The sequence below is a fragment of the Zalophus californianus genome, chromosome 6 (genome assembly GCF_009762305.2).
Source record: "Zalophus californianus isolate mZalCal1 chromosome 6, mZalCal1.pri.v2, whole genome shotgun sequence".
Taxonomy (NCBI): domain Eukaryota; kingdom Metazoa; phylum Chordata; class Mammalia; order Carnivora; family Otariidae; genus Zalophus; species Zalophus californianus.
This window is the reverse complement of record NC_045600.1, coordinates 132,231,128-132,249,400: the sequence shown is the minus strand read 5'-3', so window position 1 is coordinate 132,249,400 and position 18,273 is coordinate 132,231,128.

Genomic DNA, 18,273 nt, shown 5'->3' with positions numbered 1-18,273 from the left:
AGTGATTGTTATTTATTTCCCATACGCTCGTGGAAGGTGAGAATTTGATCTACGCCGGGGGAATATAGTCATCAAAGAGCATTAACATGTTTTCTGACGTTCATCCATCCTTTCAAAAAATATTTATTGAGTGCTTACCTGTGCGAGGCTTTGTTTATCTCGGAATCCGCAGTCCGCTGGGGCTTGGGAAGAGTGGCAGTCTGTATCCACCATGGGCATATGTAATCTTATCTTATGGGGCTGGGCCTGAGGACATAAAATGCTCCCCACCCCCCTGCACCAGTGAGGAGTGGGTGTTTAACTTCTACTCTTTGCTAAGATCTCAGGCTCTGTGCAGCTATACCATGGTAAAGGAAGTGTGGATTTTATGGAGGATCAAGTATTGTGCTTTGTTTTTGTTTTTTGTTTTTTCCGCTCTAATGACTCTTCAATGACTCTATTTTGTTCCTTAAGAGCATTTTCCCAACTTATTAAAGCAATAAGTTCCTGTGGAAAAGTCCTTCAACGTAACAGTTTCATGGCCAGCCTTCCCTTCCAGCTGATAACATCGCACTGAAGAAGGAAACCAAGGCTTGGCAATTTGGGACTAGACACTACCAACATGGTTTTTGAGATAAAAATGAAGAGTGATGAAAGATGTTGCAAATTGTAATGTGAAGACTTATGCCCATCTTTCCATTGAATTTCTACTTAATGGGTTTTTTTTTTTTTTCCTCAATTCTTTTCTCACTTCAACTCGAACTTGGGCGACTCCAACTTCATACTCCAAGTTCATACTCTGACTTCACTTGTATGATTTTCTATCATTTGAATAACCCAGCTATTTAAGATTTCCTTCCCTTCTTCAGCATCATGATAGCTGTCCCCTTCAAAATTGATTTACCCTTTATAGAAACACTGTAGTTAGGAAAAAAAGCCTGGTCTTCAGTGGGATGTAACACATATCTGCTGATCCTGTGTGAATTGAAACACATGTAGGACCCCAAGCTTCCAGGCTTTCTAAAACTAGTGAAATAATATTAGTTATCTCCTTGTTGGTACCATTGTAATGATCTTTTAGGGATACTAGTGTTGACCCAAGGCCATTCATTCATTTATTCGTTCAGCCAACATTTATTTATTAGCTATTCCCTTCCAGACCTAGTGTTAGGTATTAGGGGAAGGAAGAGGTAAACATGTTTGTTTTTATTATGAGCTCCTACTGGAGGACCTTTGAGTTCCATTGACATGTAAACAAATATTTGCAATACACTAGATAGTGCTGTTGGTATCTCAAAGGACAGAGCCGCGGGTTTTCTGGAGAGAAGACCCAGCCAACTTCTGAGTTAGGTCCTGGAGGAAGAGCAGGAATTTAGGGGAGGGTTTATATGGCCGTCAGAGAAGCGTTAGGCAAGGGATACAAAACAGAGTAAGCATGAATCACCCTGGGGAAAGCGCAGCTCCCAGGGCCTGGGGACACATCGGTGGGAGTGATAGAAGGTGATATTCAGAGTTGGAATAGGATTTGCTTATGAAGGGCTCCTTTGCTAGACATGGGACTTGGTGATGTTTGCCTTATCCTCGGCCCCCTGTCCGATACAAAGACTAGTATTTTTTAGGCCACCTGTGGTCAATTAGCCTTATTACTCCTAGCCTAAGGAGGATTAGCCTTATTAACTTTTAAATATTTTTTGAAAGTTTAGCAGAGGGCATTCTGATATCCATTTTGTCTGTGACTAATTTGGTCAAACCATCGCTATTCAGCCATCCTATAAGAATAAAACAAGGAGCACGCCACTTCTAGACTATAGGGGATCATGGAACCCTCACTCCCCTGACACAGATGTCCTGGCGAAGTGGGAAAATATTCACATTTTGGAACAGTAATTTATTCTACGTACATGGGAAAACAAAACAAAAACAAAAACAGGTGACATAGTCAATAGACCACAAATGTCTAATTTTCTCCTTCAGAGCCACTGGCAGAGACGAAATCTCTGAGTGGCAGGAAATACATAAGTAGGATCAGAAATGTATTGATGTGTAAAGTCCCTAAAGCTAATTATATAGCCATATGAGAATACCTACTTGTTCCTAGAGATATAACCCATGCCCTCCAAAACATGTGGTGGGTTTAAGGTTGTCTAGCTTATCGTAAAGTTCTTGTTCCAGTTAAGAAACGCATTGCCATGGGGTGCCTGTGTGGCTCAGTCGGTTGAGCATCTGACCCTTGATTTTCACTCAGGTTATGATCTCAGGGTCATGAGATCGAGCCCCACATCAGGCTCAGCGCTGGGTGTGGAACTTGCTTGAGATTCCATCTCTCCCTCTTCCTCTGCCCCTCCCCCTGCCTCTCTCTCTCTCAAAAGAGAGAGAGAGAAAAAAAAGAAAGAAACAAATTGCCATATAAATTGCTGTGTATGCATGTGTGATCTACAGTACATATTTTTATTCTTATTTTATATGGCCGGACTGTCATTTTCCTTTGAAACTACAGGTAGACCCACTTTCAAATTATCATTTCTTTTAGGGATTAACAATAAAATGTAGCATTTAGATGGTACGGAAGCAAACCTGAAGATGGGGATGGGGACTCCTAAGAAAGACAGCTCAGGGCATGAGCATCCAGACTTCAAAATATCAAATAGATTTCACCCAACTCCTAAAAGTCACAGAAATGTCTTGGTGATATGAAGTTTTTTTAGATGCATTAGGAATGCAGCTAACTAGGTAAGGTATTATTATTCTAAGGGACATTAGGAAAAATAAAAATGTATAGAGAACTAGAAGTATAATTATTTTAATATTATACTACAAAAAGTCAACAGTGACGGCCTATAGATAGTAAATTTAGATGCTAAATATAAGGGGAACTTAAGTTTGTTTCATAGCTCAGGCCAACAAGCCAAAATCTCCTAACCTGCAGGTTCATCATTTGTCTTTACCAATGAATGTGTACATAACATCAACTGTACTTTTGTAACTCGTCTACCCAGATCTCCAAACAGTCCTGTTTTTACCGCACAGATTATTATTCAAACTTGGGTAAGTGACCCATCTCAAAAATAGAACCTATTTGGGGAAAAGACTTTATAGAAAGGCACATGTGCTAACTAGTATTATTTCATTAGACACACAGTCTAATTCTATATTTCAACTAGTTTCCAAGTGATCACACACTTAGCCTCAGGTTAAATCATTTCTGTGCCATCTCTGCTATATCAATCTTTTTTTTTTCCTTACTGCCCATTTCCACCTCTTGGTAACACCCTCTCTCTCTCTCTCTCTCTCTCTCACACACACACACACACACACACACACACATACACTCCATTCCAAACACATATACACACCACTCCTCTGCATGTGCACCCCTACCTTTTTGATCTATTTTTTATTTTTTTCTCTGCTCCTGGAGGAGTATGGCAATGATTGCCACTAATGGGGAGTGTGTGGAGCAGGAAACCTTGAGAGAGAGGGCAAAATGGAAGAATAAAATGATTGACAAGAAGTGCCCACTTAACTCTCTTTCCTTCCTCCCATGCTTGTCGATTTCAGGTAAGCCTTTGTTGGCTGGTCTTACTTAAGAGCCTAGCGACAGAGAGTTTCAAGCCAAGTGCTCCCATACCTCAGCCTTGAAACCAAAGCAAAGGCAACATGAAGATGAAAGAACAGGAGGCATAGACTGAAGACCATGTGTAGAAACTGGTTTAATTGCAGCTTCTCTACCAGATGGCACACGGCAACTTCCCTAATAAGTGGTTTTGTTGTTGTTGCTGTTGTGTTAATTCTAGACTTAGAAAACGTAACTTAGAGACTAAAGGAGGCAAATAACTAGTATGAGTATAAACTGACACATGCTTTTTTTTTTTTTTTAATAAAGCAAATTGACAATCTGTGTCAGGAGCCTTTAAAATAGGATGTCCACTGATCCAACAATTTCAATTTTTAGAATACAGACTAAGGAAGTTATCTGAGGAAAAGAAATAAAGTTTTATGCCTGATGCCCCATAGTGATCAATATTGTGTTATTGACAGTGGCAAAAATCAGGGTATAAGAAAATACCCAACAGGGAAATTGTTAGTAAATTAGGAAGTATCCTCAGAGTGGAACAATGAATTCAATTTCTGCTTATGAATTGTTTGTGGTAACAGGGAAATGAGAAATTGCTAAGTGATAAAGCAGAATTCAAAGTTCTAAATACAGTATAGAATTCATGATATAACAAAGGCTACACAAATAAATAAAATTTAAAAGATTGGTACCCAAATATCAGTCAAAGTCATCTGTAGGTCATATGATTGCGGATATTTTTTTTCTTTGATATTTTTAAGTATTTTCCAAAAGTTTTACAACAAAACATGATTTTATAATAAAATTAATTGAATAAGCTCTATTTAAAAAATACAATAGCATTGATTAGCTCTATTGAATTAGCTTTATCAGTTTATATTTCCTGGTAGTTGTATTATTTAAAAGATATCATATACGGAGTGGAATCCTTAGAGACAACGCAGGTGCTCTTGATTCACTAAAAATATATTTGCTAAAAAAAAAAAAAAAGGAAGCCTCTATGTCAGGAGAAAGTAGATCAAATATTGTTTAAAACGTTGTGCTTATTCCAGCTGTTATCAGTTTCTCCAAGCTGACACCTCACTCCTAGAAACTGTGGGATGTTTCTATCATTGTTCACAAATTTCAGACAATCGGGAAGATAACTAAAGTTACCAAAACTCCAATAGTAGAAACTTAAGGTGGACTCCTATTCAATTTATTTTTATATAAAATTTGAAATATGGACAATGGGAATAGATTAATCACCTATTTATAAATCACTAAAATTTATATTTCGGTGATGGGGGAAGCAAATATTTATTAAGTGCCCGCTGTGCCAGAACACCGTTAAAGCTGCTTTAAATTCAGATAAAGAGCTTGGTCTCTGGAGTGACACAAATGGGTTTAATTCTCAACTCCAGCACCTACTGTGTGACCTTGAGCAATTCTTGTAATCAAACATCAGATTCCTTATCTACGAAATGGGCATATTAATGGCAGTAATTTCATTTCAGCCGAACAAAGGCGGAGGAAGTGGTCTGCGCAAAGCTTCCCCAGAAACACAGTGTGGCCTGTCCCTGCACCTGGCTATCATCCAGTAGGACAGGTGCGAACAGAAGAGACAAGTAGGTGAGGTTAAGCAGGCCAGCTGCCAGAGGGCACGGGATTTAATGCCCACAGGTTTTGATTTTATCCAGAGGGCAACGGGGAGCTGTTGACTGGACGGAGTGAAAAGGGAAATGCTTTTCAAGCATTCCTGGAATTACAAGACAGGGTGTTAAAAACTGCCCTGCCTAATGGCCCATAACTCATGCATCTTGCCTTCAGTCATGTTTGTGTAGCATGGCACATTTTATAAGAGGCACAGAAAGCCCTTAAGGCAACCTTCTCTGACCCCCTGGGTGTTGTCAGCAGGGGAACAGGGTCCTGTCCCCTCCTGGAGAGAGGCCCAGTGAAAAACCATCAGTCCTTCCCTTGCTTCCTCCTCCCGAGGGATGAATTAGATTTATAAGTCTGCCGAGTTTGGAAGAAGGGACTGAACCCCTCTAGCTCAGCAGCTTCCCTGCCTGCCTGCAGGAGGGCGGGGGGAAGTAGTCTCTCTTGATCTTGCAGTTGGCTTAGCAGAGAAGGTCTTGTCCCTGACCCAGCTCCCTGGTTTCCAGTGCTGTCTGTCCCAGGGTGGTAAGTTGAATTCAAAAGCTCACTAGGAGAAAAACCGCTTGGACACCAGACCTAGATCAATCCTCTCCCACCCAACTTGAATAAACATCATACTTTGATCTCCGTGGTCAATCTTTCTCAGCTAGCTCAGAATTAGCACCCCAACAAATCCCAAAGATAGTTCTAGGAGCAAACTCTTAGCCCCCCCAACAAGTCCCAAAGATAGTTCTAGGAGCAAACTCTCAGCCCCGCAATAAGTCCCAAAGACAGTCCTAGGAACAACCTCTGTTATCAGCAGCTTCAGTTTTTGAGGTACTCAACACAGAATGAATATGTTTAGCCAGCAGAGTAGAACAGCTTTATAACGCTGGTTAGGGAGGGACTAACAGCTGCCTCATATGGTAGACATATTACAGTGTGGTCATGTAATTATATTTCAAGGGACAAGATAGGATTCATTTTCCATCTTAACCCATGTAATGATGAGCTGTGCTAACATACGGTTCTTCTGAATATAGGAAAATACTACTGGGCAGAGCGCTCTTGTTCTTGCATGCCATTAAAATGCTGTCAATTTGTAACAACAGCACTGCTAAAAAGCCCCTGATGTCATCAGACATGATGCTAGTGTCAGCTAAGGAATCTCACAATTTTGCCCATAATAGCCACAGTGTGTTTGCTACTGTGGAAAGACATGCTGGGGCTTATGGAATTTTCACTAATAGAATTATGCTCTTTGCTATGCGTTAATCCCCAGTAGATGAACAAAAGATCAAGTTACTTTGCCAAATTCATAATCAACAATGACAAATTTACCACTATTTTGAGACTGTCACCAAAGTTGATCGGCAAAGCATGACATTAGTTCTTAATATTTTTTCAACCACATGGCACCTCTCCCATGTAGAAAGGCGATGTCCATTTTACAAAGTTATGTTGTAATCATTATCATCAGGAATTTGGGGGTCATTTAGAGAATTGGAAATCACTGACGGGAGTTTGTTCTGTAGAATTAGTTTAGCCGCGCTGTAGGAATAAATGGACTGAACAGATCACTTCTAGAACAGGATACTTACACCAAATTTCTAAACTATTTGAAGTTGTCACATTGGATTTCTACGCTAAACAGCAAACTACCAGACCAACCAGTAAGATTTCAATGACTAAGGAGCACGCATTTTCTAATTCCCTAACCTTACACGGGCGATTCCTTCTCTTTTCACATTAATGGGCTTTATATTTCTACGTGACACGATGAAGCACATTAAATTGTCATTATGTTCCTGGCTTCAATCCACCAAAATCGGGGAGAAGAAATTCTATTCTTTTTTCTCCGCCCGTCTTGCTTAGGGATTTCTTTCAAAAGCAATTGGTCCTCGATCAAGAATAACAATAATACATGAATACTTACTTTAAACGCATACATGTGCAAGAAAGGACACATTTTTAAAGAAACAGCCCAAAAGGTCAGCTTTTTCCAATTGTCCATCAGCTGTTTAATTTGGTTGCTACAAAGCTATAAAACTTCATAATAAAAACAATCAGAAACGGCTGCAAAAACCAGGGATACCTACGACAGCAAATAACACTGTTCCCGTGAATCATCAAGGGTGTGATTAATTCAATAGTGGCACTACCAGAACAAAATGAGCAACAATTACTCTTTTGCTGCAAATACAAACGGTTGTCTATCATCCTTATTAATTATTGTTATCATATTACAATAAGAATATTTGATGGAGGCCGGATGGTTAGACAGTGAGCTAGCTCCTCTCCCTCATTCAAATACAGCTCTTTTCTTTCTCCCATAGGTAACATACATACAGGTTATATCTACAAAATGCTTTTGGTGCACCTCTTTTGCAGTAAAAAATTTTGCTTACAAGTAAAAATGTTTTCTTATTGCCACACATACAGTCCAGACCCTTTGGACAGAGCTGTTGTCATCTGCATCTCTCCCCCATTATGACCATTTTTATCTGTAATTTTGTATAGTCTATTCCCTGGCCCTAAAATACTCTTCCATCTATCCTCTATCTAATCTCTTTTTGATGACGTAACTTCCCTTAGCTATTACTTTCTCTCCTTTCCATACACTGCATTAATTTGCCCTCATATTTAGTCTCATGGCATCACTGTGGTGAAACTTATATAGCAATTGTGATTTTTCTATTGGTGTCATGATACTCATATTGAGTCGTTACCCTCCTTAGAAGGAGAAAACCTCCACTGTGATTTTCTTAGCATATGTGTCAGATCCTATCAGCCTCACCTGTGTCCAGGACCTTTGGCTCTTGTTTCTGATTTCAGCTACCACTGGAAAAACCAGCTCTGTGAGGACTCCACCCAGTGTCTCAGGGGCACAACCCCAGAGCACACTTCACGTCTTCCCCATCCTTTTCCAAGTCTTCACTGTTGAGGCTGAGGCATGTGTAATCCAGAGACCCAGAGAAATTAGTGCTGTGTGTGGCAAACCTTTGACCAAGAGGGAACCAGACCAAGGGGATAAAGTCTTATTGATTCCTTCTCTGTCAGAATGGACTGTCATGAGGCAGGCCATTTAAATGATCTCTTGGAAAATAGTTATGTAAGATCTGTTAGAATGTAGTAGCTCGCTTAGTAAGAGACCCTCATATGGGCTCTTCCCTTTTCCTCTCCTTATCCTTTTCTTTCTAGAATCGTCCTTCCTAATAAAAAACGTAGCACATAAATTATTGTCTAAGACTTTGCCTCCTAGGGAACTCAGAGGAAGACAGACAGTAACCAATACATAGTGTTTTTAATAAATAGTTATTAGTTGAATTACTAAGAACTTTTAGAATCACAATGTTAAAGACATATCCTCTTAAGTATTTTCCACTAGTTCAGAATCTTTATAATTGCTTGAACTAAATTTCATACGGGAGCACTATATAGCTACAGATAACATTTTATCCATTGATAATTTACACAGAAAAAATAGTCATTAACTCTGAACTTCCTCTGACATTTCCCCAAAAGGCTTGGAGTGCTATTCAGCATAATAGGTAGATATCACACATCTGATGGCAGTTTATTAGCAAGAGAAGAGACTGGAAGACAAATGACTGGGTTTTAGTTCACATGTTAAACCACTACCAGCATTGACTCAGTGAAGTCAACAAAATATTTTGACATGTGGTATCTTCACATGCAGTGAGAAAACCAACTATACTGTACCTCTATAAGCTAGATGCACTACCAAAATCCCAAGTCTAGAGTGAGAAGGGAAGAAACACAGAATTAAAATGGTTGAACTGTAAATTTCCAAGAGGAGTAGTCAGATGAGAGAATAACCATAGAGGAGTATAAACTTGCCTCACAAATATACAGATCTTTGCCTGAAAATATCAGATGGGATGATGATACCAGTTCCTTTCAGATTCAAAATTTTACAGTTCATTAGAATACTTCAACAAATGTACTGGTTACTGGGGCACCTGGCGACTCAGTCGGTAGAGCAGGCAACCTTGATCTCAGGGTTGTGAGTCTGAGCCTCGTGGCAGATGTAGAGATTACTTAAAAATAAAATCTTAAAAAAAATTATAAAAAACTTACTGGTTACCTTAACGGGAGTCAATTTATATAAGTAAAAATGAAGTGTTATATGGATAATACAGAGAGGAAATAATCAACATGAATGTGCAAAGGTGAAGAGAATACAAACCAAAGAAGTCTAATACACCACAAAAACTGTTCCAAGTGCTCAGGACACAATTAAATACACATGCACAAACATGCACACACACACACACACACGCACACGTGCATTCTTAACAAGACTTGATAGTCTCACAAAGCCCTTGTAAGAGAAGAAACCTCAAAAGATGGTTAGAACAGTAGGTTAGATACTATAGAAAAGAAAATTAAAGAATTGGAAAATAGAAAGAAAAATATCACAGAGCCATAAAGTGATAAAAATTGTGGATGAAGGACTAAGAGACTTTGGGGATAGAAAGAAGTCTACTCTGCATTTGAGAAGAGTTGCAGAAAGGGAAACCAGAGAGAAGAATGGAAAGTCAGTGTTCAAAGAAATAAAAGACAAATTTTTAGAAAGGAGAAAGAACTGAAATACTTAAAAGTTATACTAAATACTAATTAGGCTACATTTAATTACATCCACACGCAGATATTTTGGACTGACTTCAAAAAATCTCAAGGATGAAGAGAAAGGAGATTATTTATAAAAAAGCATGACAATGGATCAACAGCAGACTTCAGACATATTCCTGGTTGTTATGGTGGGCTAAAGTCATTGGGTATCAGATTTAAAAAATAAAAATGGAATTACAGCTTCATGCTCTAGAAGGACTATATTGGGAATTAGAAATCCTGTGGTCTACTTTCAATTCAGCCCCGATTTGCGATCAGTACTTCCTAGTACCGTTTCTGTGTTTGTTTTCTCCAGAATAAGAAATGAGAGGCTGGAGGTCAAGGATACTGAAATGCGGCAGTTTCCTGGATTATTCCCACGAAGTATATCCCACTCAGTTCACACCCTCAGTCTCCTGGATCCTCCCCAATGACGTTTTGTTAGTCTTGCGTCTTCCATTCACATCCTCAAAGAACTCCAGACTCTTTTCCGTGTTTTTTCCATGTCTGGGCTGTAGGGGAAATAAATGAAACTTTGATATCCCAGAGCAAGTACTGGTCTTTAAAGCAATTCCAAAGTGTTGGCATCCCTGTCTTATCATCATTGACCAAAACAAAAAAGCAGTTAGCCTTTCACAACCAAGAGTTCTTTCATAGATTGGACTTACATAGTAAATGCAGAATTCAGAGTCTGATGTTTCAGGTTCCCATTATGAAAAGGCCTGAAAATAAATATACATACATACATGGATAAATACATGTAGTTAAAAGTCATTATAAAGTCAAAAGGATTTGACGTGTACAAAATCTGGCATAAGTGTGTAAAGAGGCATGTTTGTCTATGGATTTTTTTTGGTGAACACATCTATAGATTTCATGAGCCGGTCAAGTCAATATACTGGTTACATCCAAACATGTATAATATCCAAAGTATCTCTATTTGTACAACTAATGGATAATTTTGCAATTAATTTTATAATTCTCATTTAATATCTTCCAAATGTAATCAGAATATTCAGTTTTCTACATATTTTGTTGTAGCATAAACAACAGCTAAACTCTAGTCTTAATAAGGAGCTAATCCCAGTAGAAAATGGCTCATAATCTTTTTCTTTACCAATACCAGAAATCTCCAGCTTTCACCCCAAAGGAGCCTAAAACAAGAAGGGCTAACAGTTAGCTCTACAGAAGAACTACCAAGGTAATTTTTAAAAAATATCTAAGGATGAAAAGAAGTTCCGCAGTAAATAAATGGGGATGCTTTAAGGTAATTGTGTAGGGTACCATTGTCAGGAATTTAAAACTCTTATATATTACGAACATCCGTGAAGAGACGGCAGAATCATGCCATCTTGCTCAGGAAAAACCTGGCAGCAGGAAACCAGGGATTCTGGACTCCAGTGGTCAAATAGCTTTGGCGAGTTTTACAACTTCCCAACAAGGGCTTCATTACCTACCTCAGAGTTAGGGGCTTCTTCTTCCCCAAACAGCCCGTGTGTGAGGAAAGTGGGAAAATCAGACTTCTCAAAGACATGGTAGACTATTGGCCTGTTTGTTTAAACCTGCTTTCTGGGATTAGCTCTATCTTTCTTTGTGCATTTTGGGCTGAAGGTTAAACAAGGGTCAAGTAGGAGATTTCAACACATCTGATAGAGGTTTGTTCTTCGCAAGAAGAGGAGAGCTTTTCACCAGTCAGGCCCGGTACCCCTCCCCCCAGCCCACCATCTTAAACTCTTTGTACTGTTTGTATGTGTAAGGAGGCTCAGGGCAGCCCAGGGCAATCTTAAACCCCAGTGCACAAATCCATAACATTCATCATTATCTATCTTTGAGAACCATTATACAGCCTCAAAGCTCACTGTTCAAAAAGGCTGCTGCATTAGCTTGACCAGGTCACACTGGATTGCATTAGTGAATTAAGAACCAATTGAAGATCTTTTTATTTTAGCAGAAATTGTCACAGCTAAATATTTGTGACAGCAAAACAAAAGAGTATTCTTACATATTGAAATGGGACACTTACTCTCTATTCTTTAAAAAAAAAAATGTCTATGATGATCTTTATTTTGTTTTCACAGATGACTGTTCATTCTTTAAACATATTACTGTTTGTCTATAGGGGGAGATTCCAGTCTCAAGCACTTTTATAAATCTCCAAGAATGGTACTAAAAGTGCCACCTACCTCAGTGACATATAATTTCACAATTATATTTTAGCAGAGAGAGAGACAGAGCCAGACAGAAGTAGGGGTGCATGGGTGACTCAGTTGGTTGAGCATCCGACTCTTGATTTTGGCTCAGGTCTGGGGGGGATCATGAGATCAAGTCCCACGTTTTGGGGCTCTGTGCTCAGTGGGGGGCTACTTGGGATTCTTTCCCTCTGCTCCCTTTCCCCACCCCACTCCTGTACTCTCTTTCTTTCTCTCAAATAAATAAATAAATCTTTAAAAAAATAATAAGAAAAGTAAAGACAGGATGGCTGACCCCTACCTCCCACCCCAAAGTTCACACTGTGAATTGAGGCCACACAAAACTACTTGCTACCCTCCATGAGGATTGTGAAATGGGGAGGAGAGTGGCACAATGTGCCCTTGCCCCCATCTCCAAGCCTTTGCATTGACTTCTACTCCTGCCGCTGGGTCTTGGTTAGGGGACTTTTTTCTGAAAGGCCCCTGCATATTTCAAACTTATCACTCTACATACAATCATGTGTTTCCTTGCCTGTCTTCCTTGCTGGACTATAGTCTACTTCTGCCTCATTTGCCTCTATGTCCCTAGAGCTTGACACAGTTCTGAGAACAAAGTATGTGTTCAATAAATGTTTAACAAGTGAATCAGCGAACACCCAAGTCACGCCTACTTGATGCAAAAAGATGAGACTTCACCCCACTACACACACCCACATCAACATAATATTCAGAGTCCATTGCAACGCAAGTCCACATATTTAACTAGTGTTGTCTTTCAGGCACAACTTTTCTGTCCTTCAGATGTGTCACGGTTGAGCACCGCCCAGCCCTGTTTTCACAACCTCTCTGTTACTTCCCCTGAATTATTCAAGGTATCTTAAACACCGGGCAATAAAAGCTATATTTGCTTTTTTGCACCCTTCCTCCCAGAGCCATAATGAAAGAGGAAACTATTTCAAAATAATGCAATAATATCATAAATAAGGTCAAATAGCATCCTATGAACAAACAGAGAGTAAATAAAAAGCAAGATAGCCCCCGAAGTTGTCCAAACTCCAATACAGAAGGGAAACAAGACAAATAGGTTTGAATGACATGACAAGTCAGATTTAATGCAACTGTATTATAATTTCATAATTAAGCATTTTATTTCACATTACTTTCAAATTAAATCCCAAAGCTTATCACATTTTAAATGATCCTCCACCAATGTTCCATAGTATGAAGGCCTTCCCCAGCAAACAGCTCATCATGCTCTTAACCCTCTGCATCCTGTGTTTTATTCTAAAGTTGAAATGACCATATGTAAAACTACGCATTGCATTTTTTCTCATACACCGTGATTTCATTAGATAAGTGTTTGGAATTAACCATGTAATTAAAATTACACTGGTCACCTCATCCCATTACAGAATAGTTACAGAAAAAAGGACCCCAATGCAATATGAAAGATGCTGGATATGCTTCTGTGGTTGTTACCTTAGGACACCACCACCTTCTTACTGTGTATTGTCAATAAATAAGATCCTTGTTGCTCAAGATACTTCTTTTTGGCAGGCATTTTTCACCCTTTGAAGCAAGAGTAACTGTTTCGATGACATTGAGCACAGATCTTTCATTCCCCAGCCTGGCTTACCAGGATCTTGATTTTAGTTTTTAAATTACACGGTTTTCTCTTCTCAGTGGTTCTTTTCCTACTCCTAAATATCAAAATCAGGATAGATGACAATTCATTTCCTCTTGATATTTTACGTAACCTAGACTTTTTACTCTCCTTGCAGTTCACGAACATCTCTTCTTGGAGCCTCACTCTTGCCAAGTCAGATTCCACCTTTGCTCTTTGAATAACTGACCTGAGATGTCCTTCCTGCTACTCCGTCTCCATTCAAAACTTAAAAAGTCTGCTCTTGTCCTTTTTTGCCTCTCGAGGGCTTCTTCAAACAAAGCAATTATCAGTGGTATCTATCTTCCCGACGTAATACGGTAATTTTGCACAAGATTCCCATTTACCGATTGGTAATATATTGTGTTTTTTTGCTTGCTCATTATTTTATGATTATTGGAAGTGGCTGTCCAATGAGCTCATAACAGGGGTTGCAAACCCTTTCTGTAAAGAGCCAGATAGCAAATATTTTATTTTATTTTATTTTATTTATTTTTAAAGATTTTATTTATTTATTCGACAGAGAGAGAGAGAGAGAGCATGAGCAGGGGGAGTGGCAGAGGGAGAAGGAGAAACAAGCTTCCAACTGAGCAGGGAGCCTGATGCGGGGCTCGATCCCAGGACCCTGGTATCATGACCTGAGCTGAAGGCAGACGCTTAACCAACTGAGCCACACAGGGGCCCCCAGATAGCAAATATTTTAGATGTTGCAGGTCATTCAGTCTCTGTCACAGCTACTGAACTCCATGATAGGGTGAAAACAGCCATAAACCCCATGCACAGGAATGGGAATGGGTGTGTTCCAATAAAACTTTATTCATTGGCACTGAAATTTGAATTTTATGCCATTTTCGCATGACAGGAAACATTATTCTTTTGATTTTTCAACCACCGAAAAACGCAAAGACCATTGTTAGTTCACAGACGATAGAAAAACAGATCACAGGCTGGATTTGACCCCGGGCCCATGGTTCACTGACCCCAAGATTATAAACTTCTTGAAGGCAGAAACTGGTCTTATTATTTTGTGTGTCTTCCATGGTAACCAGAACGGTAACAATCTTCTTTTAGAGCCCAACAGTTGTTCATCATTCACATAGTTTAAAGCTTCAGTGGCTCATAATTCACATAACAATTTTAGTTGTCCAAATTGAGAACATGAGGAGAGCATGTAGGAACTTTAAAAGAGACGGAGAGACAGAAAGAGAGACAGAGCGAGATTTGAGAGGTTTGAAATTCCCAAGGAAGAGGGAAGCAAACCCTCAACTTCCCTTGCAACTTCACTAAGTTATGTGGTTGTCTATGTGCACACACAGTATTTCTTTGAACTAAGCAGAATCCCAGAAAGGGCAGAAGGCAGGCTCAAAGCCGCAGATGCCATTTTGAATGCAAGCTTCATATGGTCTCCGTGGGAGTCTGTAAAACCCAGTGCTCTGCTCTGTGGGAGTTCTTCACTTTTAGCGTGATGGCTCTGTATTTAATTACACTGTATATTTTCTTCTTCTGTGCTGCGATACAGAAAGACAGAGACAGAGAGTGGAAGAGATAGAGCAGGAGTGGCACTCTAGCCCTGTAGATAAGGGACACCCTCAACATCCAAACCATGAAGCACACTGAGATACTCCCCCTCGATGTTATTTATCGAGACTGATTTCTTTGAGTTATAGTACCAAAGGAGGGAAATACTCATTTAATGAAGAGAGAGTTTGGTCCAGTTTAAAAGCCATAATTTTGTATGCATGTCAGAAAAACACATAATCTGAACAATAAATTCACCAAGCCAGACTGAGGGCCCACTTGCAAACGGGAATCTGTTTTTCTTTTTAATATAATGAGGCGACATCCCTTTTCTTGGAGAGGAGAGTTCAATAGTTTAATTTTTGTTAACTGAGATCCCTTGTACGAAGGTAAATTACATTGCCTTTTCTATTACTAGCTCTGTTAATTGTCAAGCAATCAGAGTTTATGCACTCATCCAAGACAGTGGAGAATTTCCCATAATGTTACAAAATAAAACCTGACAAAGCACAATAATCTTTAGTTTATTGATGTGCTACCAGGCTGTTGAAAGCATCAGATCAGTAATGTGCTTTGGTTAGGAAATTGGGGTCTAGGGAGAAATATTGGGAGTAACAGAGAACATCAGGCCTTGCAGAAAAAAAAATATATTAGGAGTTAAAAGGGACAAAAAAATGTTTGTGGTGGGATTTTAGATTTTATGGAAAAAAAAAAAAACACTGAGATCTTGTAGGGATTCTGAAGGAAAACACATCTGGGGTGGACAGGTGAACTTTGACCCCACTGGCCAAGAGAGATTTATTTATTTATTTATTTGTTTGTTTGTTTGTTTGTTTGTTTGTTTTTGGTGGGGGGATGTGCCACATATCATAATATAAATAATACATAAATGCCAAACTTCCAGAAAAAGCACAATCTGAAGATACTTATAGCAAAAAATGAGAGCTCCTCCATTATGGTGTAATGAATAAGTTCAGTAGGCCAAGACGCAAAGCTGAATCCAGAAAATATAAATCTAAGAAAAAAAAAAGGTTAAAAGTAGGGGCTCAATAAAACACCCCAGCTGCTTTTCTAGGATTCTTAGAAATCCGAACAGAAATCTGAACTTCCAATGCTGAGAAAAATTATTCAACATTTGCTTTGGGCTTTGGGGCTTCACAAGACATGCAAAATTTATTTTTGGAGGATGACTGCCATCTCATCTGTGTGCATCCTGGTGCTGTTGCTTCCTTTCCCCTGTTCTGTGTCTGATAGGGATCTGGCCTTGAAATTGCCCTGCCAGGCACCCCTCAGGATTTGCAGGTATGACTCATGGCGAGGCGCTCTGGCTGCCGTGAAGAGACCAGAAGCTATGGCCCTACAGCCTCTCAGGCTGGGCTTCCTCATGCGTGCTTGCAAGGTTTGAGTTTTCATTTTGAAAGTTTGACTTTTGTAGCCAAGGAATTGACTACAGGAATTAAGATTGACTCAGGGAATTAAGATTCCAGCCACTTTGTTAAATCATTCCCTCCGTTTGGGATTTTCAGCTCTAAGAAGCTAAATATTTTGCTTACTGACAGCACATTTGGGGGAGCAGTTTTATATTAATATTGTAATCATATTCAAACTTATTTTAGGCGTCAAAACAAGATAATGTCAAACATGCTCAATATTTGAAAGGGAAGTGTTGAGTGAGCAACTATATTCCCAACCCTGAATCCAAGCCAACTGAAGGCCAACAAAGATAATAAATTTCTGCAGTTTGATATTTTTTTTAAAAAGGAGGGGGGTGTTGAGTAAGTGTGAAGTTTGCAACTGTGTATGGGAAGTAGGTGTGTGTGTGTGTGAGGTGTGTATGTGTGTGTGTGACAGAGAGAAAGAGAGAAAGCAAAAGAATGAGAGATTGAGATTCTCTACCCTGCAATAAAAGATGGCAAGGTGATAAATTAGTGCTCTCAACTGAAATTGATTACTTTGTGTTCCCATCCAGTTCATATGGCAGCCACACAGATGCTCTGAAACACCTTAATGACACATTGGAGAAAACTTCTCAAGTGGGCTCCCATGCAGTGCTCTCTCCCTTCCTCCGCCCATTGGCTCCAAGAGGGAACTGCTGTGTATGCTGCATACATTAGGGGAAGCGCCATGCAAACATCCCTCGACTACCTCCTGCACAGAGATGTCTTCATTTTACATCAGGCATCCTGTATAGACAATCCTAGGAGCCTAAATGCTAAAATGACAAATGTAAGTGATTTTGTCTTTTCAATGCTTGGATATATCTACCCCCGGCTCTCTGGAGAGGTGGCACATACAGCAAAAAGATGAAGCAGCATCCAGCCACCTAGAGGCAACCTGATCCAAGCCAGCCCAGCAAAGCAAAGCAAAATTATGGCTTATTGCCATAATTGTAGACTAAATGAAACTGCCTAGTTTACTCGCAGATATTAAAAGCAACAAATTCCCAATATACTTGATTTAAAGGAGCACTACATGAGACAGCACAATCTCCGTCAGACCCTCGGTTTTAAGCAATTTAAAAAATCTCCTTCTGGTAAGATCCCTAGTGAGATTGATAACTTGCTGAAATATAATCAATCCCAGTCCTTTGCAAGTATGACAATAGGTGATGATCTGAGAAATGCCAACGATACTCAGAAATCTATAGATGTGCAGATTTCAGAATTTTCATTAATATTAAATTCTCAGTTACTATAACAAATTTGATAAGTATAAGAGAATTTTTTTTAATTTTACTTATTTATTTATTTCTTTTATTTATAGAGCATGAGCAGAGGGAGGGGCAGAGGGAGAGAAAGAATCTCAAGCAGACTCCCCGCTGAGTGTGGAGCCAGACACAGGGCTCAATCTTAACAATCCTGAGGCCATGACCTGCGCCCAAATCAAGGGTGGGATGCTTAATTGACTGAGCTACCCAGGTGCCCCAAGAGAAAATTTTTATTTTATTTATTTATTTTTCTTAAAGATTTTTTTTTTTTTTTTTAATTTGAGAGAGAGGGAGAGAAAAGGAGCAGGGTAGGGGTAGACTCCTCGCTGAGCAGGGAGCTGGACATGAGGCTCAATCCCAGGACCCTGGGATCATGACCTGAGCGGAAGGC